We start from the raw sequence: 22,265 nt of genomic DNA on the forward strand, positions 1-22,265 counted from the left end.
TTCGTAGCAATAACAATGTGATTAATGTGCACTAAAATTCAGCCCATTTTCGACACTGGTGGCATGTATCTATAATCAAAACCCTTAGAAGGCTGAGGCAGAACAGTTATGGCAAGCCTGGGATACACATTAACTTCCAGACAAAATGGGCCACAATGTCTATCTCAATAAACAAAGAAAAATAAGAATTCAGGATAAATTTCAGTGGTAGAGTACATACTGAATATACTCACATCCCTGAATTTAATTTATCAAATAAAAACAATTCAGATTTTAAATCTTATTTCGTCTTCAAACTTTTGAAAATTTTGAATTATTTATGAAAAGATATGCTTATCTTCTAAAATGTAAAAATGTTATCTTTTTTAACACATTTTTATTGAAAAATAAAATCATTCATATTACATCTCATTTGCTATCCCATTTCATGCATCTTCCCATTCCTCCCTCCATCCTGCTTTCTCCCCATTCCCCTTCCCTATGACTGTGACTGATGGGGACCTCCTGAATATGATGCTAGGGTATCAAGTCTTTTCTTGGTAGTCAGCTATCCTTCCTCAGAATGTCATCAGGCCTCCCCATCAAGAGGATATGGCCAAATATGGGACACCAGAGTTTGTGTGGAAGTCAGTCCCCAGTCTCCACTTAACTGTGGAGAATGTTCTATCCTTTGGCTAGATCTGGGTAGGGGTTTGATGATGGCTGCACGTATTGTCCTTGGTTGGTGCCTTAGACTGAGCAGACCCCCTGGGCCCAGATACACCTATCATAGTGTTCTTCTTGTAGGTTTCTAGGACTATCTGGATCCATCTATTTCCCTATCTCCTATATTTTTCTCACGTAGAGTCCCAGTAGGATGTCCTCATCTCTATTCCACTTTCCTGGTAAGTGAAGACTTTCATGGGACCTGCCCCTTGGGCTAGTGTCCAGTTATAAGTGAGTATATACCATTTGAGTCTCTCTGCTTCTGGGTTAGCTCACTCATTATGATCATTTCTAGTTAAATCCATTTGTCCACAAATTTTGCAAAGTTTCTTTATTGATTCTTCTACCAAGGGACACTTTATAAAGAACTCAAGAAATTAAACACCACCAAACCAAATAATCCAATTGAAAAATGGGGCTCAGAATTAAACAGAGAATTCTCAACAGAGGAATATCAAATGGCTGAGAAACACTTAAAGAAATGCTCAGCATCTTTAGTCATCAGAGAAATGCAAATCAAAACAACTCTGAGATTCCATCTTACACCCATTAGAATGGCAAAGATCAAAAGTTTAAGTGACAGCACATGCTCACGAGGATGTGGAGAAAGAAGAACACTCCTTCATTGCTGGTGGGAATGCAGACTAGTGCAGCCACTTTGGAAATCTATCTGGCGCTATCTCAGAAAACTGGGAATAGAGCTTCCTCAAGACACAGCTATTCCACTCCTTCGAATATACCCAGAAGATGCTCCAGCATACAACTGGGACATATGCTCAACCATGTTCATAGTGGCCTTATTCATAATAGCCAACATGGAAAATGTTATCTTTTCAAGTGTATTTTTTAACTATAATTTCAGTGGTTGTCATCTAAATAAATCATCTAGAGATAACCTCAGACAGTATATAGTAATTGCCATGAAGATTGTTTTAAAAGCCAAGTTTTTAGTAATTAACTTACGATGCTCCTGAAGAAATGTCTGATTGTACTAAATACATTGGAAAGTAGTTGAAATACTATACTGTAAAATGAAAGGGAAATGGGTTCAATGAGTGGAAAAAATTTCTCATTGTAAATGTTAAATTGGTTTAATCTCAGATGTAACAAATTCTAGCATCCCAGCTTTTGTTGAATTTTTTTGTAACCTCTAGGGTTTTTCAGTGACTAGAAAAGTAAACCAATATATAAAATAAAATTTCCTAACTTCCCAGCTTCTACTGAAATGTCCCCAATTTACAAGGAAATGTGATAGTCTCCATAATGCAAATGTGAAATATCACAACTACTGAAATAAAACTAATACCTTAATTTTTTTCACTTTTCTTCCCTGATGATAAAGTTGTATGTAGATTCTGCTTCTATATCTACATTTTATAGCTAAGATGTTCATCTATTCTCTCTAAACTACTCATTATTCTTCCTTTTTCCAATCCTGTTTCTTGCTATATAAATGGAATCAAGTATTTCAAACACGCATTTAAAAGTATACCAACCAGAACATTAAGAAAGACAATAAACACAGTGTCTACCCAACTCCTTTTAGTCAAATATTTGATAGGCATATCTTTGCAAGTGAAATATGTATCACTTCTGTCAATCATCATTTTCTGTGATTTTGTATGTTTTTGATTCATTCTAATCTCATCAAAAATAACAATATTATTATTTATCATGATGAATTTTCACAAAGTTTTCATTTTATTAGTCAATGTCTCCACCTCTAAATATTCCATACTGAGAGTTAATTGGAATAATACCTTCAAAAGTTCTGTTTCTTTCCATATGCATCTCTCCCTTCTCATGTGCTGCTGAAAGTTCATGTTCCATTTAAAAGCCATTAAACGTGGAGACTTTTCAAGATTTAAAAAATCAAATAGCCTCTCCCCTTCCATTTGCTCTAATACCTTTGAATAAATGAACCAATGCATATGACTTACAGTTCATCTTTATGTAAGGAGTTCACCGTATATTATACCCTGGCTGCACCTCTCCTTCTAGCATCACCCTGAAGTAGTCAATGAAATTTATAGAACTTGTAAGGGCTCTATCCAGATTAATACCCACTAACGTTTTTCAAATTAAATCTTCCTATCTCACCCTGTGCTTCGCTTCTGAGCCCCATACCATTCCCAGTAACAGTGGCAAAGTTGCCTTTGTGGTAAAGCAGAGGTCCTCCTTCCCTTCTCCATCTGTTGCATTTTACTGTTTTATTTTGCTTTAAGTAGTTCTCAAGGGGACTTAGTTCCTTCTGTCTACCGTACTGTAGGTATACTACAAGCTGTAATAACATAGCATACAAAGCCTATAATTAAGGACTTCTTTTTTACTTTCTGGATCAACACAAGCCACTCTATGTTGAATCTCCAAATCACAGACAGAGTGTTTTTTTCCCCGGAATTTAAAAGTAGTTAACTCATACATATGCTTAAAATAGTTCTAACCCAAATAAAAACCCAAGTGTATGACATAGTTTCATTTTGTAATTGAACTCCATATATGTCCAGCCTGACTTCACAATGAAAAGCTGATCTCCATTATAATTACTAGCATGCTAGGATTTTGATGTACAATCAAGAACAATTATCAAATCTAAAATGTGATAGCACATTTGATGTTTCTGATAGCATCTGAAGCATCATGTGGGAATTACGATCTGGAAAACACAGTTCCATAATGAGCAAATGGAGGAACACCCAAGAAAGAGAATTATGTGATTAATAATTACAGGGATTGATCTACCAGTGAACAATAAAAATTAGTGCTTTATATCACATCTGATAAAATACTGTGTATGAATTTGACACAGCTTGATTCCATAGTGGGCCTCCACTCCCACTATTTTAATTATGTCATATTTGACTGATTTAGGTTTTCTTTTCCAAACACAGCAATTATGTTATTAAAGCATGACTTAGTAGTGGACTGAAGGATCTCTAATAATCATCAGTAATTATCAAAGGGATGCAAATAGCAGTTGAAGACAAAACATGTCTCATAGAAACTTAGTTCAGACCCAGAGGGGCTTGCTGAACTGAAGCATCAACCAAGGACCGTGCATAGACTGGAACTAGGCACCTACACAGATGTAGCTGATGGTCTACAATGGGTTAGGTACAGAGATCCACAGCAGATCCATAATATAATTTTCTATTATGCAGAGAGAGTCTAATTTGTAGGTATCTTTTGGGTCCTTGTCCTATGAGATTGAGGACCCCACAGAAGAGAGGGTGAAAATGGTAGGAGTTAGAGGGGACAGAAGACAGCAAAAGAACATGGCCCACCATACCTACTAGGACCTTGAAATAAACTCTCACTTCCATGGACACTTGATTTTTGACAAAGAAGCCAAAACCATACAATGGGAAAAAAAACATTTTCAACAAATGGTCCTAGGCTAACTGGATTTCTATATGTAGAAAATGCAAATTTAGATGCCTGAACAAAAAGTCAAGTCTAAGTGGATCAAAGACCTCAACAACAACAACAACAACAACAATAACAAACCATATATACTAAATCTATTAAGAGACAAAGTAGGAAAAAGTCTTGAACTCATTGGCACAAGAACACCAACAGCTCAGGGTATAAGATGAACAACTAATAAATTGGACCTCTTGCAACTGAAAAGCTTCTGTAAGACAAAGGGACACTATCGCTAGAATGAAATGACAGTCTACAGATTGGAAAAGATCTTCACCAAATCTACATAAAAGGCTGATGTCCAAAATATATAATAAACTCAAAACATTAAACACCAACAAACAAAATAACCCAATTAAAAAATATTGAACAGAGGTAAACAGAATTCTCAGCAGAGAAATCTCAAATGGCTGAGAGGTACTTAACGAAATGCTCAAGGTCCTTAGTCATCAGTGAAATGCAAATTAAAAGTACTTTGAGATTCCACCGTACCCTCATCAGAATGACTAATATAAAAAAGCTCAAGTGACGGCACATATTGAGGAGGATGTGGAGAAAGTGGAACACTCTCACATTGCTAATGGAGTGCAACAACTTTGGAAATCAATCTGGCACATTCTCAGAAAATTGGGACTAGTTCTACCTCAAGATCCAGGTATACCACTGTTAGGTATATACCCAAAAGATGCCCCATCATACTACAAGACACTTGATGAGCTAAGTTCATAGCAGCTTTGTTCGCAATAGCCATACACTGGAAACAACCTAGATATCCCTCAACCAAAGAATGGATAAAGAAACTAGTATATTTACACAATGGAATACTACTCAGCTATTAAAAACAAATAAATCATGAAACTTGCAGGCAAATGGATAGAGACAGAAAAAAAAACATATTGAGTGAGGTAACCCAGACACAGAAAAACACACATCATATGTACTCACTTATAAGTGGACTTTAGACATATAGTATGGAATAAACATACTACAATTCACAGACCCAAAGAAAAAAAGTAACAAGGAGTTTCTAAGGGAGGATACTCAAATATCACTCGAAAGGAGACGTAGAAAAGACAGAGGTAGTGTTAAAAGAAAGGGAAAAAGTTAGAAGAGAGAGCGCAGAGTGAAATAAAGGTGGAGAACTGAGACGGGAAGATCACGGGTTGGAGGACAGAAAGCCTACAGAGAAAAGAGAAAATGTGGGCAATGACATGTCTATGACAAGCTGCAGTGATGTCAGGGTAAGCTTCTGGGAGAATAAAAGGGGGACACTGGTAATGACTCTTAGTAACAGAGGCCAAAGTGTCTGAAGAGGACACCCACTAACTACACAAGACTCCTTGTAAAAGGAGAGGAACACCAACCACCCACAAAAACTTTGACCCAAAAGTTATCTTTTTTTTTAACAGTCTTACCTTTAAATTCTCTTTTTTTTTCTTTTTTTTTTTTATTAATTTATTCTTGTTACATCTCAATGGTTAACCCATCCCTTGTATCCTCCCATTCTTCCCTCCCTCCCATTTTCCCCTTATTCCCCTCCCCTATGACTGCTCCTCAGGGGGATTACCTCCCCCTGTATATGCTCATAGGCTACCAAGTCTCTTCTTGGTAACCTGCTGTCCTTCCTTTGAGTGCCACCAGGTCTCCCCATCCAGGGGACATGGTCAAAGGTGAGGCACCAGAGTATGTGAGAAAGTCATATCCCACTCTCCACTCAACTGTGGAGAATGTTCTGACCATTGGCTAGATCTGGGTAGGGGTTTAAAGTTTACAGCCTGTACTGCTCTTGGCTGGTGCCTTAGTTTGAGCGGCAGCCCTGGGCCCAAATCTGCCTATCATAATGTTCTACTTGTAGGTTGCTAGGAGCCTCTGGATTCTTTTACTTTGCTATTCTCCCTTGCTTCTCATCTAGAATCCCATTAGGATGTCCTCCCCTCTGTCCCAGTTTCATGGTAAGTGAAGGTTTGTGTGGGACATGCTCCTTGGGCTAGTATGCAGATATAAGTGAGTATATACCATTTGAGTCTTTCTGATTCTGGGTTAACTCACTCATTATGATCATTTCTAGCTCAATCCATTTATCCACAAATTTTGGGAATTCCTGGTTTTTAATAGCTGAATAGTATTCCATAGTGTATATGTACCACAGTTTCTTTATCCATTCTTCTACTGATGGACACTTAGGCTGTATCCATGTTCTGGCTATTACAAATAAGGCTGCTATGAACATGGTTGAGCAAATTTTCTTGTTGTGTGCTGGAGCATTTCTGGGTATATTCCAAGGAGTGGAATAGCTGGGTCTTGTGGAAGCCCTATTCTCATTTTTCTGAGATAGCACCAGATAGATTTCCAAAGTGGCTGTACTAGTTTGCATTTCCACCAGCAATGAAGGAGTGTTCCTCTCTCCCCACATCCTCGAAAAGTTATCTTATATACAAGATTTGCAGGCATAAAGATAGAGCACATAAAGTAGAGATTGAACGAACCAATGCTTGGCTTAACCCAAGACCCACCGCTGTGAGAGAGCCAATCCTGACACTATTAATGATACTCTACTGTGCTTGTAGACAGGAGCCTAGCAAGGTTGTTCTCAGAGGCTCCACCCATCAGTTCTTTGAAACAGATGCTGAGAATCACAGCCAAACATTTGGGCAATGCCATGCATAAGGGGTCTTATGGAAAAGTCGGTGAAAGGAGAAAAGAACCTGGAGGTGTCAGGAGCGTCACATGAAAACCAATGAAGGCAACTAGCCAGGCCTCCGAAGGGCTTGCAGAGACTGAAGCACCAGCCAGGGACCATGCACTGACTGGACCTAGACACCTACATAGATGTACCCAATGGGCAGCTCAGGTTTCATGTGAGTCCTATAGTAAGGGGAGCACAGGCTGTCTCTGATATGGACTCTGATGGCAGCTTTTTGATCACTCCCCCTGACAGCACTACCTTGTCAGGTCACAGGGGAAGATGACACTCGTAGTCCTGATGTGACCTGATGAGCTGGGGTGGAAGGGAAAGGGGGTCCCTTTTTCTGAGGAATAGAGGAGGGCCAGGGCAAGAAGGAGGAAAGTGGGACTGGGAGGAGAGGAGGGATTGGTCTATGACCAGGATGTAAAGTGATTTTTAAAAAAAGTTTAAAATTAAATAAAATATTAAAACAACAACAACAACCACCGAAACCCACCAAGCTATCAGCCACAACAGATATGCAGAGGACATAGTGCACACTCATGTAGTCCCTATGTTTTCTGCTTCAGGTTCTTTGAGCCCACATAAACCCTGTTCAGTAGATTCCATGGGCCCTGTTCTCCTGGTGTCTTCCATCCTTGCTAACTCCTACAATTTTTTCTCCTTCTCCTCTGTGGTGTTCTCCAATCTCCGAAGACAGGGACCCAAGGGAGACTACAATTTAGACTCTCTCTGGGTGTGTCTCTGTGTCTGTGTCTGTCTTATCTCTGTCTCTGTCTGTCTGTCTGTCTGTCTGTCTCTGTCTGTCTGTCTGTCTGTCTGTCTGTCTGTCTGTCTCTCTCTCTCTCTCTCTCTCTCTGCATAATAGACATTATGTTATAAGTCAGCTGTGGATCTCTGTACCTGATCCCTTTGGAGGAAGCCTATGAGTATAGAATAATGACATTAGGAATAATTTCATTGATTTTTTTTGCCAGTTGTGTTTTGTTCTACCCTAAGTCTCTGACTTATGAAGTTTTTCAATCAAGTACAAAAGTTCTCACCACTGATTTATAAGATTAATGAATATTTATGTCTTTTAGCTGTGTGTTCAGTGTATATGTGTATGCATGTAGTATGTATGTATGTGTGTATACATGTGTCTATGTGTATATCTGTATGTGTGTATATGTGTGTCCAGTGTATATGTGTATGTGGCATGTATATATGTACATATGTGTGTATATGTGTGTGTCCAGTGTACATATGTACATGTATGTGTGTGTATGTGTATGTGTACATACATGTGTATGTGTGCATAGGTGGAGTGCAGTATATATGTGTATGGGTATATATGTATTGAATCACTACCAGAAATTTTTGAAAGATAATTTTGGATGATAAATGTAGAGATTTTTTTTCTGAAGGCTGAGAAGAAGCAAGCTTGCTTAACAGTCTGTAATTTCACTGAAACTTCAAACTTTACAACAGTGGAATGCTCTTGCCTCAGTTGCTTTTGAAGTTAAGTATTCAGTGATAAACTAGAGTTGTCACTTGATCTGAAATTTTAAGGTAGGACTGGATTTTGATTAAAATGTCCACAGATTGAGAAATAATGAGATTTTTGTCATTGCTTCTAATTTAGAGACAACATATATTAACTCTCCAATCAGAGCAGTAGATTTGGGATCAACGAAAGAACACTTCATCTGCAAGTAAGAATATATGAAATAGTGAGTGACAAGCCCATATCATGGGTAGAGTTATTAAACTGGCCAGTCTTAGTAACTTCTTCAGAGGTTTAGTGTTCCCATTTAATTCCCATAGTCTCTTGAAATAGAGGGATATTACATATTCCTTTGTCTGGAATGCATCCTTGGTGCCATTTTGCGGTATTTGTAGGCCTCTCTGACATTATCAAGTCGATTGACATTTTAAATATTTGCTGTGCTCAGTGGGTACTAATTCAGCAAAGGTGAGCCACAAACTCATTTCACTGTGGCACAGCAAGTGATGTGTGTCTGTTTAATCACAGCAGATGTATTGAGATCAAAAGGCACTGTGTTGTGGAACTCCTCACACTGATTCCCTGCAGACATACCTGGAGGGGCCCATAAAGGAAGAGGCTAAGCAGCAAAGTACCCAGGCCATTAGTTTAACTGAACCCATTAACCCAGCCATCACTGCAGGAGAGTGTCCCCGAGTACCCACTGCTTCTGCTTTTTCAGTCAATTTGTTGTAGGTCTAGTTCAGTCATTTAGAGGCTTTTCAGAAATTGACAATTTTCTTAATTCCTTAAATCGAAGTTTTAGTTTTTCTTGTTGTCAGAGTTCAGAATCCAAATAGCTTAGAATGGTCAACATCTTAATCATTTCACATTTTTATCCTAATTTTGGAGAAGTTTCTCAAAAAGAATTTTACTGAGTAGGAGAGTTATGTAACCTGTGGCTGCTGAGTGCATAGATCATAGATTATGGACAGAGTTACTGGTGACAAACAATAAAATATCTGTGAAGGGAGAAGTCACTTAAAGTTTTACCCTAATTGTTTCCAATAATAAATCTATGGTGTTTTTTTTAACAGTTGATCACATTCCACCTATATTTCAAGTTTTTTTAATATATAACCTAGTTCAACTTCTATAACCCAGGAATATTTTTTCTAATCTACTTTTTAAATTGAAGATAGATTCTTCTCTCATACAATATCACACACACACACACACACACACACACACAAACACACACACACACACACACATACACACACATACACACATCTCACAGCCACTAGTCCCAACCTCCCCTCTAGCAAAGACTCACTCCCCCTCAGATTCCATTCTTAAAAGAGCAGGCCTCCAAGAGACAACAAACAAACATCACAAAACAAGATACAGTAAGACAAGGCAAAAGCCTTAACACCAGAGCTGGACAAGGCAAGTCAATAGGAAGAAAATAGTACCAAGAGCAAAAGAGTCAGAGACACACCCATTCCCATTATTATGAATCTCACAAAATACCAAGTGAACAACCATAATATATATGCAGATGACCTGGTATAGACCTACGCAGGCCCAGTGCTTGCCCCTACAGATTTTGTGAATCCACATACACCTTGATTAGTTGATTCCCTGGGCCATAGTCTCCTGTTGTCCTCCATACACTGACTCTGTAGTTTTTCCTCACTCTCTTCCACATGGTCCAGAGCTCAGAAGGGAGGGGACTTGATGGTGACTTCCAATTCAGTCTCTCTCTCTCTCTCTCTCTCTCTCTCTCTCTCTCTCTCTCTCTCTCTCTAATATTTGACTGTAGATCTCTGGACCTGCAACCTATCTGATAACTGAGAAAGTCTCCCTAATGATGACTGCATAAGGCCCCCATCTGTTCAGCAGAATATCATTAAGAATCTTTCATTGATTTTTATTTCCAGTTGTGTTTGGTTCTACTCTAGGTCTCTCATCTATCCAGTCTCTGGTTCCTGGCAATCCAGGCAGTATAGGGCATTGGCTTCCTCTCATGGCATGGGCTTCAACTTAAACAAGGCTTTAGTTGGCCACTCTCACAAGCTCTGAGTCACAATTGCCCCAGAATATCTTGCAGGCAGGACAAATAGTAGGTCAAAGGTTTCATGGCTGGGTTGTAGTCCAGGTTTCTCTTTCTGTAGTCTCTTGACTCCCTTCCTGCTGCAAAGAGATTAGGACATAGGCATGAAGGCTCCATGCAGGCACCAAGTCTACCTATCTATGTTCAAGGAGCTATGTGGAAATTGTCCTAGGCAATGGGAAACTGCTCTGAGTTTTCTGAGAGTAATCTTCTTTTCTACCATCAGCTTGGGTGGGTTGGGGATCTCCAGAAGACCCCTTTGGCAAACAAATCAGCTGAAAGCAACACATCCCTATCACTTGAAGCTTTGCCCGACTTAAAAAAAAAAAGCAAGTTCAGATCGCATATCCTCTATTCCTAGAAGTCCTCATTATTGTCACTCTCATAGAGTTCTGGAAGTTTCCACTGTAGTAGGTTTCCGCACCACTCTCCAAGTGCCTTGCAATTCCTTCTGACTCACTCTGCATTCTTTCCCTCCATTCCCCTGCAAACAGATCACTCCTGCTCCATCCCCACCTGTTCCTCAATCCATGCACCATAGCTATTCTATTTCCTCTTTCCAGGAAGATCTGTGTGTCCCCATTAGAACCTCCCTCTTTACCGAACCTCTCTGGCTCTGTAGATTGTACTTAATTATAATTTACTCACAGCTAATATCCACTTATAAGTTAATGCATACCAAAATTTGTCTTTATAGATCTGAGTTACCTCATAAAGATTTTTTTTTCTAGTTGCATCCATTTACCTCTAACTTTCATGATGTCATTTTTATTTTTTATTAACAGCCAAGTAATATACCTTTGGGTAAATATAGCAAATTTTCTTTCTCCATTCTTAGGAGCATACAAGTTGTTTCCAGTTTATAGATAAGGTGAATAAAGCCACAATGAACATAGTTATTTTTGTGTTCTTGTAATAGAATGTAGCATCCTTTGGGTATAGCCCCAAGAGCAGTATAGCTGTGTCTTGAGGTAGGTTGATTTCTTATTTCCTGAAGAATGCCAAGCTGATTTGTGTAACGGCTATATGAATTTGCACTCTCACCACCAATGATGGAGTGTTCCCCTTGCTCAACATTTTCACCTATATGCGCTGTCACTTGTGTTATTGATCTTACTCATTCTGACAGGTGTAAATTGGAATTTCAAAGTAGCTTTGATTTGAATTTCCCTGATGGCTAAGGAATTTGAACATTTCATTGGTTTTCAGCCATTTGTGATTCTTTTATTAGAAATTCTCGACCCAGAAGAGTTTTCACTAAGATTTTTACTCAAATTCAATTCTCTGGATTCAAATTCCCCCCCCTTCTCTCTCTCTCTCTCTCTCTCTCTCTCTCTCTCTCTCTCTCTCTCTCTCTCTCTCTCTCTCTCCTGTATGTTTGTGATTGTGTGTGTGTGTGTGTGTGTGTGTGTGTGTGTGTGTGTGTGTGTGTGTTATTCCCAGGTGGACTCAGTATGGATGATCCATACTTAAATATGGACAGACTATTCCATGGGCTGTACAAGGCTCTCTCTCTTCTCATTTCTTGGCCCATTATGACATAAATAGCTGTGCTCTACTATATCCTTTATGCCATGATGAACTGTCCTCTGAAACTCCTAAGAAATTAAATCTTTCCTTCTTTAATTTGATTTGTCAGGTTTTGATACATTAATATAAGCACCACTAACAAAACAGCAGACACCCATGTAACTCCTGAAAAATTCAATATTGTTTATTTAAGACTTTCTTTTGAAGTTTATAATGTTGGTATCAATTACAGAAAACTGTCACAATGTTAAAGTCAAATTGCTTTTTATTCCACTAATTGGACATTTAAATGTCAGAAAACCCATCAATTTTCTGTGTGGTTTCTATCCCCATTCATTTTTTTAAATAAAATAATTCAAACAGTGTGTGGTGGGGAAAAAGCCTATAGGGTAGGAAAGGAAGGAGAAAAGTGAGGAGCAAGATAGTATGACTGTATTCTAAAGAACATGAAAAATAAACTTGTGACTGTATACATTATCAAAGGAAATATTTATTAGACACATTGTATGTGTTTGGCCCTGCTGTAGACATTTAGGAGATATTGTTGAATAAAAAAATCACTCACATTATGGCATTTCCTTTCTAACAGAGAAAGACCATGTAATACTTGGTCATCAAGGATTTAAGAAAAATTCAATTTAGCAGTAGTAATTTGTCATATTGTCCATGTGATTCCCATAAACTTGAAAACCAATGCCTGTGAAAAGTTTATTATATTTGAACGGTGAAGATATGAAACAAGTAGAGAGTGGGCAGTACTTGAACAATAAAACCTCAAAGAAAAGAATGGTTTTTTACACAGGTTCAGTAAAATAACCTATGTGTTATTGCTCTAGAATTATAAAAATCACAGTATATAACACTATTTTGTAACAAAGTAACAAAGACAAATGTTTTCATATTCCGGACTACATTCTTAGTCTTCATTCAGTAACATGTAGCTATTTTCCTAGGAAGCTGAGCTACAGATGGAGTAAGGAGTGGTTAAGCAGGGAGGAGGACTGCTGTGTGCTGAGGCTGCTTCTGACTCTGTATTTGAAGCAGGAGGCTCGGGTACATGTTCAATAACCAGCAGTGTTCACTTTTTTCCAGATCTATGTTTTGAAATATTGCATTTCATCATCTCCCACAGAACAACAGCAACAACAGAAAACTATTGGAAAAGCTATTTGTCTCCTTTCTTAGATTCACTCATAAATTTCAGTACAACCATAAATTATAAACCAGAAGATAATATGAAAGCTGAACTCAGGTGTTACTTGACTCTTAGGTTTTAGAGTGTAAATCTTACTTTATTCCTATTCTTGTGAGATTTCTGTAATGAATAGGGTGGTCTTCTACTATCCAATATGTAATTTTTTTCTCATTTGCATCTTTCCAGGTTATTCTTTCTCTCTCCTTCACTCAAATGCCTTTCCTTAATGACGTAAAGGAGTAAAACCATTATGCCTTAGGCTTTGTTGAGCAGGAACATAGTGGCTCATTAGGCATTGGACTGGCCTTTTATATTAGGGCAGAAATGGAGTGACCACAGTGGAAGTCTCTAGCATCACTATGGGGTGAGGAGTATCCTCCTTCTGTGCTCACTGGACCCCACTTCTGCTGCCTTCTCTGTTTCATCTGTAGAGGTTGCATCCTCTTTGCTGTCACTTCTCACTTTACCCTAAAGCTCCTGTCTTCTGCGCTATGTTCTGGAAACTAGGAAAGGTCTCATTGTATCTTCCAGCTTTTAGTTTGTCATTTCTGAAATTCTCTAGTTATAAAACTCTTGTCATGAAATCATCCTACTTCTTATTTTAGTAAGGATAGCAGCTGGATTCTTGCTTGCCAAAAGTCCTCTCCCCTCTTAATATCTTACAGTGGCAAAATGTAGTTGACTGATTTATACCACTCAGTGCTCTGACTTTTTCATCGTCCAGTACTTCATCCATTCTCTTACCTTAACATCATACTAATTAAAACTTGATATTCTCAATAATTACTATACATGTGATCTCAGTTTTAAAAACTCTAGCTTTTATTCCTCATCACTCTCTACTTTATCTCATTTTCCATTTAAATATCCAGACTGTAGCAATCTTTCTATACTAATTGCATTTAAAATGCTATCCCTGACACTCTTCTAAATATTGTATGCATTTTCTCATATTTTAGCTGAGAAATATATGCCATTATTACTGTTCTCCAACCATTTAATTATTTACTTTTTCACTCAGCTAAAAAATAAAAATATTACAGATAATTAGATATCTCCACTTTGATTAAAATATATGTTGATAAAGTCTAGTTGAGTAGAATAACTTTTAAAAAGCAATAGGTTAGTCAGTCCTATGCTAAAGTGAAAGCCACTCAATAGAGTGATGAGTGATGGGTGATAACATACATTCATTTCCCCAGTATATTTACTTTTTTATTCTTTATTGAAGCTTGTATCATTTCCCTTCCATTCATTCCTTCACAAGATACTGTTTCTTCTTATTTAATGTAGAAAAGAGAAGCAACAGAAGAAACATGGTGTCCTTCAAAGATTTGTCCTGGAAACTTAATGCAGAGAGCCCACCATGTAACAGGAAACTCAGAGTCTATTATGTACAACATAAGAGAGAGGGCTTTGCTAACTCAAATGAGACATATCCTGATTTTTCCTTTGTTGAATCACAGGGATACACTTTATGATTATACAGCTTATTTTCATATTATTTACACCATAAAACTCACTTTATTAAATCTTTATGCCCACTGGCATATAATACAAATCTAGTCACACCAACCTAAAAATAAATAAGGCTCTCTTCTCTCTCCCTTTCATGTTTCAATCCAGGAAATTGCCACAGACTCTCCAAACATAATATTCTTGGTCCTCCTGAACAACTCAATTGCAAGATCCTATATTGAGGACATGACATATGCCAGCCATGAAGCATAGAGAAATTTATCTGGTTTTCATTTGGAAGCTTTGTCCCTATTGGCTACATTACATAGTGTTTGAAGATATTGTGCCTGCTTTTGGAGAAGAGTGGTCATCAGTTGTATCTAACTATGTACTCTGAGATCTACAAGGGCAATCATTCTAGCAATTTATAGCCACTTGTACAATAGTGGAATGAATTCTGTGGCACTAGTTAGGTGTTCTTCAAAATACGAATCCCACACCTGCCTCTATTACTTCGACTAAGTTCCTGTGGGTATACAAGTCATACGTCTGGCAGAAAACCTACAATTATTCTGCTAAATGGTCATTGTTTAATTAACTTCTGATGATGTTATTATTGTACTCCTAGATTAGTGAATATCTCCAATTCATGAAAGTATCTTCTTTCTTCAGTAAGTTGTGATGAAAACAGACTCATAGCTTGTCAAAGTGCAGAGAGTATGGGACTATAGAATGTTCAACTCTAAATACATCCATATTATATTCCTCTTCCCAAGGCTCTGAGATCACTGTGTAAAGCGAGTATATTGTACTAGAACCAGAGGTAGTAGACAACTACAAAATTATATTGTTTCTAGACACAAAAGTTCAATTGGACACATTAACTCACAGTGGTTATGACAGCATGCCCAAGACCTGCAAAACCTCAAACAAGACTACATCCCAGCATAAAGTGGGGAGGTAGGTGTGAAATCTATTGCTGCATCTTGAGGAAGCCCTATTACCAGTTTTCTGAGAAAGCGACACATTGATTTCCAAAGTCATTGTACAAGTTTGCACTCCCACCAGCAATGAAGGAGTGTTCCCCTTTCTCTACTTCCTTGCCAGCATGTGCTGTCACTTGAGTTTGTGGTCTTAGCCATTCTGATGGGTGTAAGATGGAATCTCAGAGTTGTTTTGATTTGCATTTCTCTAATGACTAAGGATGTTGAACATTTCTTTAAGTGTTTCTTAGCCATTCAGCATTCCTCATTCTCTGTTTAATTCTGAGTCCCACTTGGAGGTTTCTCGGACCCTCTGGATCCTTCTACTTTGCCATTCTCCCATGCTTCTCTCATCTAGAGTCTCAATAGAATGTCCTCCCCTCTGTCTCAGTTTCCTGGTAAGTAGAACATTATGGTAGGCAGATTTGGGCCCAGGGGTCCCGCTCAAACTAAGGCACCAGCCAAGGACAATACAGGCCGTAAAACTTTAAACCCCTACACAGATCTAGCCAATGGTCAGAACATTCTCCACAGTAGAGTGGAGAGTGGAGGATGACTTTCTCACGTACTCTGGTGCCTCACCTTTGACCATGTCCCCTGGAGGGGGAGACCTGGTGGCACTCAGAGGAAGGACAGCAGGTTACCAAGAAGAGACTTGATACCCTATGAGCATATACAGGGGGAGGTAATCCCCCTCAGGAACAGTCATGGGGAGGGGAATAAGGGGAAAATGGGAGGGAGGGAGGAATGGGAGGATACAGGGATGAGATAACCATTGAGATGTAACAAGAATAAATTAATAAAAAAAAGGAAAAAAATATCCGGATGCACAATAAATATTTGTGAAGTTACTCTAAAAAAAAATTCTGAGTCCCGATTCTTAATTAAGTTATTTTGTTTGGTGGTATTTAATTTCATGAGCTCTTTATATATTTTGGATATTAGACTTTTTTTTCAAAAATATGGTTGATAAAAATCTTTTCCCAGTCTGTAGGCTGTAGCTTTGTTCTGTTGACAGTGTCTCCTGCCTTACAGAAGCCTCTCAGCCTCATGAGGTCCCACTTAATTGTTGACCTTAAGGCCTGGGCTGTTGGAGTTCTTTTCAAGAAGTTGTCTCCTGTGCCAATATGTTCCAGGATCTTCCCCATTTTTTCTTCTAACAGATTTAGTGTCTCTGGTTTTATGTTGAGCTCTTTAATCCACTTGGACTTGAGATTTGTGTATTGTGCTAAATATGGGTCTACTTGCATTTTACTACATGTAGACATCCAGTTAGACCAACACCATTTGTTAAAGATGCTATCCTTTTTCCATTGTATAGATTTGGTTTCTTTGTCAAAAATCAAGCGTCCATATGTGTGTGTGTTTATTTCTGAGTCTTCAGTTCGATTCCATTGATCAACCAGCCTATTACTACACCAGTACCATGCTGTTTTAATTACTATTTAATCAGGTATGGAGATTCCTCCAGAGGACCTTTTATTGTACAGGATTGTTTTAGCTATTCTGTGTTTTTTGTTTTTCCTTATGAAGTTGAGAATTGATCTTTCAATGCCTTTAAAAATTTTTATAGGTATTTTGATAGGGGTTGCATTGAATCTGTAAATTGCTTTTGGTAAGATGGTCAATTTTATTGTCTTAGTTCTCCCAATCCGCAAAAGAAACTGTGGTACATTTATACTATGGAATACTACTCAACTGTTTAAAACAAGGAAATGCTGAAATTTGTGGGCAAATGGATGGAACTAGAAACGATCATCCTGAGTGTGTTAACCTCGACCCAAAAAGACTCACATGGTTTATACTCACTTATAATTGGACACTAGTCCAATAGAGAGGTTTCATGAAAGTCTTCACATTCAAGGAGATTGGGATAGATGCAGGGACTTCCTATTGATACCTATTGGTAGGGGTGAATGGGGACATAGAAGGATACAGAGGGTCCTAAAAACCTACAAGAAGAACATCATGATGGGAAGATATGGAACCAGGAGACTCTACTCAAACTACTATACCAACCAACAATACACGCAGTATATGTTGATACCCTAGTCAGATCTAGCCAATGGACAGGACATTCTCTACAGTTGTGTTGAGAGCAAGGACTGACTCAAACATGAACTCTGGTGCACCATATTTGACCAATTCCCCCTTGTTGGGGAGGCCTGGTGGCACTCAGAGGAAGGATAAGCAGGCTACCATGATGAGACTTGATAGGCTGTGATCATATGGTGAGGGAGGAGGTCCCCTTCTGTCACAGACCTAGGGGAGCAGAATAGGGTGAAATAGGGAAGGAGGATACAAGTGCGAGGATAACAATTGAGATGTAATATTAATCAATTAATTACATAAACATTAAAAATTGACTACTGATAGCTGCTTGGAGACAGAGAGGCAGTTTGCTTTATGGAGGTGGTCCTTGGGAGGTGACCATGTTTCAGTGATAGCCACACAACCTAGAGTACATTAACAGAATAAATTTAGATTGATGGATTTTAAAATATTGGACACACATTGGGAGGACAGGAGAATAGGGGTGGATCTGGAGGGAGTTGGGAAAATTATTAAATATGATCCAAATATATTACACAAAGTTCTCAAAGGAATAATTTTTAAAATTAAGTGAAACTGTGTCTGTAAAATTACATACCAATTTTACTCAAATAATGCAAATATAGGACACATATTCAGTTGTACAATCCATTGTTTTCATAGCATGTGTATATGTAAGGAAGACAAACTTAAAAATGGTATGGGTGTAGTGACCAAAGTCAAGCTAATGGTTACTGTTGTAGTTAGTGATGCTAACACAATTTGAATGGGTCTAAATGCCAGACTTAGTAAAATCTTAATCTGGATGCTGGTGTGTGTGTGTGCGTGTGTGTGTGTGTGTGTGTGTGTGTGTGTGTGTGTGTGTGTGTGTGTGTGTCTATTTATGAATACATATATTCATGCTTTTTGAGTTGTTGATGTTTATGTGTGCATGGGTACTAAAATTTTTTGAACATCTTGGAGATGAAGATTCAAGGCAATAAAAAAAATACCTTCAGGCTCTTGTGTAACATCACTGGCCTTCGTGAAGTTTTCCATCTTTGTTGATGGTTACTGACTTCTTAGGGATTTTCATGGTCATAGATTGCTTAGAAAACTTCTTCATTAGCTGTTTCAATTTTATTTAAACCATAAATTGTCTGACTCATTTCAGATTTATGTTTCTATCTGCTACCACTGTCTCTGAATCCTTTCTATAGAACAGATTATAAAACTCATAAAAATAGTTTTTGGAATAGATGGATACATTTTATCATTATGAATTTTATTCTTTCTATAACTGAAGAATGATAGATTAACCCAGTGTCCAGGTTCATGTTTTTCATGTATCAATTGCTAGAGGACAGGCATGTCCCTTTGATTATTTAGGAGGCATTTTATGCCTCTATCATCCAAGCCAGACCTCATGTGGATTGGAGTGTTAAAATATTATTGCTTATACTAATGTTAACTTTTTATAAACCTAATTTTTCAAAAACTAAGCTCTTTGTGCATATAATTTAAATGTCTACCACTCCTTTAACTTAGCACATTAATTAAACTCTTACTAAACAGCGATTTTTACATGAACAGGCTGACTGTTATATGTACAGTTTGTTTATTCATAACAAAACATATAGATAAAATTTGCTGTAAATAATCTAAGTACAATATTAAAAATGCAACTGGTGACAAAAATGTTCCTGAAGTTTCAAATAAATTTTAAATTGTACTTGATGCAATAACGTGTATTCTGAACTAAGGTGAGGAATTTGTGGCAAGTGCAAAGCAGGCCTGTTACCCCTCAGAGAAAACATAACATGTGGCCTTCCTTTTTCGTGATATATTACATTTCAGAAGCTTTTCTTTCCACATAAGTAATCACTTGGGTGTTTTATGCCGAATGAGAATCACAAAAAAAAAAAAAAAAAAAAAAAAAGGTGAATCCATACAGTAGAGAAAAGAGGAAACAAAAATGCAAGACACTAAGTTAATCTGACTTGAGGAAGGTATTAACACTGGGAAAAACTCTTTAAGAAGAAAGACTCACCCAACAGAGAGAAGGGTGTAATAAAAACAAGTCTACCTGAAAGCTCTAAGGTAGTTGCTTCAGGACATCACTGCAGAAAGTATTGATCATAATGTATCTTCTTCCCCAATGTACCGTTCTTTTAAATTTTAAACTATTAGAGCTTGTCAGAGGGAAACATAAAAAAGATTTAGAAACAAATTCTTAGGCATTCTTGATATGCTACAAGCACTAAAATCTTTGTCATTATACATGCCAGAACATATCATAGCAGGCTAAATTAAGCTCAGTTTTATGCCAAAAATAAAAAAGGAAGAAATTTATTTTCTCTTCATTTCACTTCCTCTATTTTATGTCTAGTTCAAAAAAATAACATAGTTTCAAGGCCAAGAAGTCTCTATAAATGGAATTTCCCTGCAGACCATGGCCATATAGAACTTAGTCTTTGCAACTTTCATTTTTCATCATATCTTGGTGTTAACTAGAATCTGACTGTAATATTTGAAATGTGATTGTCGCTTCTATTTTTCTAAAATGATAAAAAGGAAAGTACAACAGTGATATTTTGTGAATGATGTTCACTTTCTTGTGACTTTTCTATCTAATAAAAATATTACAGACACAGTCTTTCATAGTGTCTGTTTTTCATATGATGAAAGGTGCCTGGAATGGAATTTAGAGAGATGTTTTATGCTAAAAAAAAAAATTTACCTTTTTTACAACTATGATGTTAGGAGAGGAAAAATTTAGCTACCTTTCTTAATTCATATCCACCAACCAAATTCATTTTATATTCTGCATCCTACCAGAAAATAATGTCCTTGTCCTTGATGTTTCACATTAAAGATCCTCATTCAACTATATGTAACATCTCATGTTGTGACCGGAGCCCATTCCCTTGGTTGCTATGTTACTTATTCTTTTGGGACCATGACATAAAACTGAGAGGATATGGTTAGGAGAGGAAAGACTTCCTGGGCAGTCTCAGCAGTTTCTTTCTCTACTTGTCTCCTCTCCTGTGTACCTGAGGTGGGCCTGACACAAGGTGCTGGAGCTTAGCATATATCTCATGGCAAACAGGCACAACGGAGATCAAGGAATGAGTCAGTCACTTACCAAAGGGGCTTTAGGTAGGACTCACCTCTTATATTTCCATCATGTGATAAACCCATTGGTAAATTTTTTTCTATTCATTCATTAGATCAGAGCCTTAGTTGTCCAATCACCTCTAAATGTTTGAGGCCCATAGTTCGGACCATTCTTTCACCACATAAGGGTCTCTTGTGCAAATCACACCCAAATCATAGTCCTCACACTGTGACTTCAATATAAAGATAGGAACTTATGTACAGAGAGATGTTTTAAATTTTTCTGAAACATGCTTACTTTTTTCTTTGGGCTGTAAAGTTTGAAGTGTCACTAGTTTATAGTTTCTAAATGTTTCAATGTCGTTTTGATAATTTATCTTTATCAGTATCTCCTCAACATTGCTAGCTAACAAGTGATGGCATCTTAATAGGGTTGAAAGTTAAGTGAATTAATTCCTGTTTTTCTTACTCATGAAAGTGCTTACTAGAGGCCTGTCAGGAACCATTGGATTCTTACTAAAGAACTTTTAAAGAAAATGTAGAAACTAAAGAGCACTTTATATTATTTGATGCAATACATTCTTAAAAGGTTACATACATTTCTTTCATTGGTCTTATTACAAAATTTTTGCCAAGAAAGAGCATTCATAAAGTGTGTAAACATAGCCACTAATACACACATATGTCTTGATATCCTCTCTGTAATTTAGGTTCATGCTCAGTCTCCAAATTAATTCACATGTCTGTATATATATATATATTATATGCATATATAATGGTGGTGATATTTAGAGGTGGTCCTTTTGGAAGGAATGAGAATAATAATATGATCAGCACAAGCCTTCAGTGATTTCTATTGGACTCTTAGTAAGAATACACATACTCACAGATACACACACACATGCACACACATATGCACACAGAGATAGAAAGACAAACAGAGAGAGAGATGGAAAGAGGGAGGGAGAGAGAGAGCTAGAGCAAGAGAGAGAGAGTGTGTGTGGGTGAGAGAGATGCTTTGCTCTTACATGGTAGGAGGCCTGGATTATGCTAGAATGTAGTAAGAAGATTCTGACTGGGTGCCAGAGCCTTAGTTGTGTAGCAGCAATAGCATACATTTGGTATATAAAAAATATGCAACAGAAATGTGCTTCTCATAGCTTTGGAATTATGGGAAGTCTGAGACAAAGACAACAGAATTTCTCTTACTGGGGATTGCAGATGATGACCTCTTCATGCACCCTCAAATGGTGACAAGAGGAAGTCGAATGTTCTGAGTCTTCTTTTTCATGAAGAATTTGTTTTCATGATAGAACATTTAGTCAGTAAATCAGTTTCAATTATTTTAAAATTTCCAGTCTGTGGTGCTTAGTAAGGTAGAGAAAAAGGGATAAAACTCTAAACAAATAGTACAAACATATACATTCTTCATAATATTTAATCAATATAAAATAATTTATTCCAATTATGATGGAGTCTCAAAAATCTGCATTGTGTATTTATTCCTGGGAAATATGAACAAATATCGATTGATTATATAGGCAGAGAGGACATTG

Source organism: Acomys minous (assembly GCF_964271855.1).
Source record: "Acomys minous genome assembly, chromosome: 3".
In the NCBI taxonomy this organism is placed as follows: domain Eukaryota; kingdom Metazoa; phylum Chordata; class Mammalia; order Rodentia; family Muridae; genus Acomys; species Acomys minous.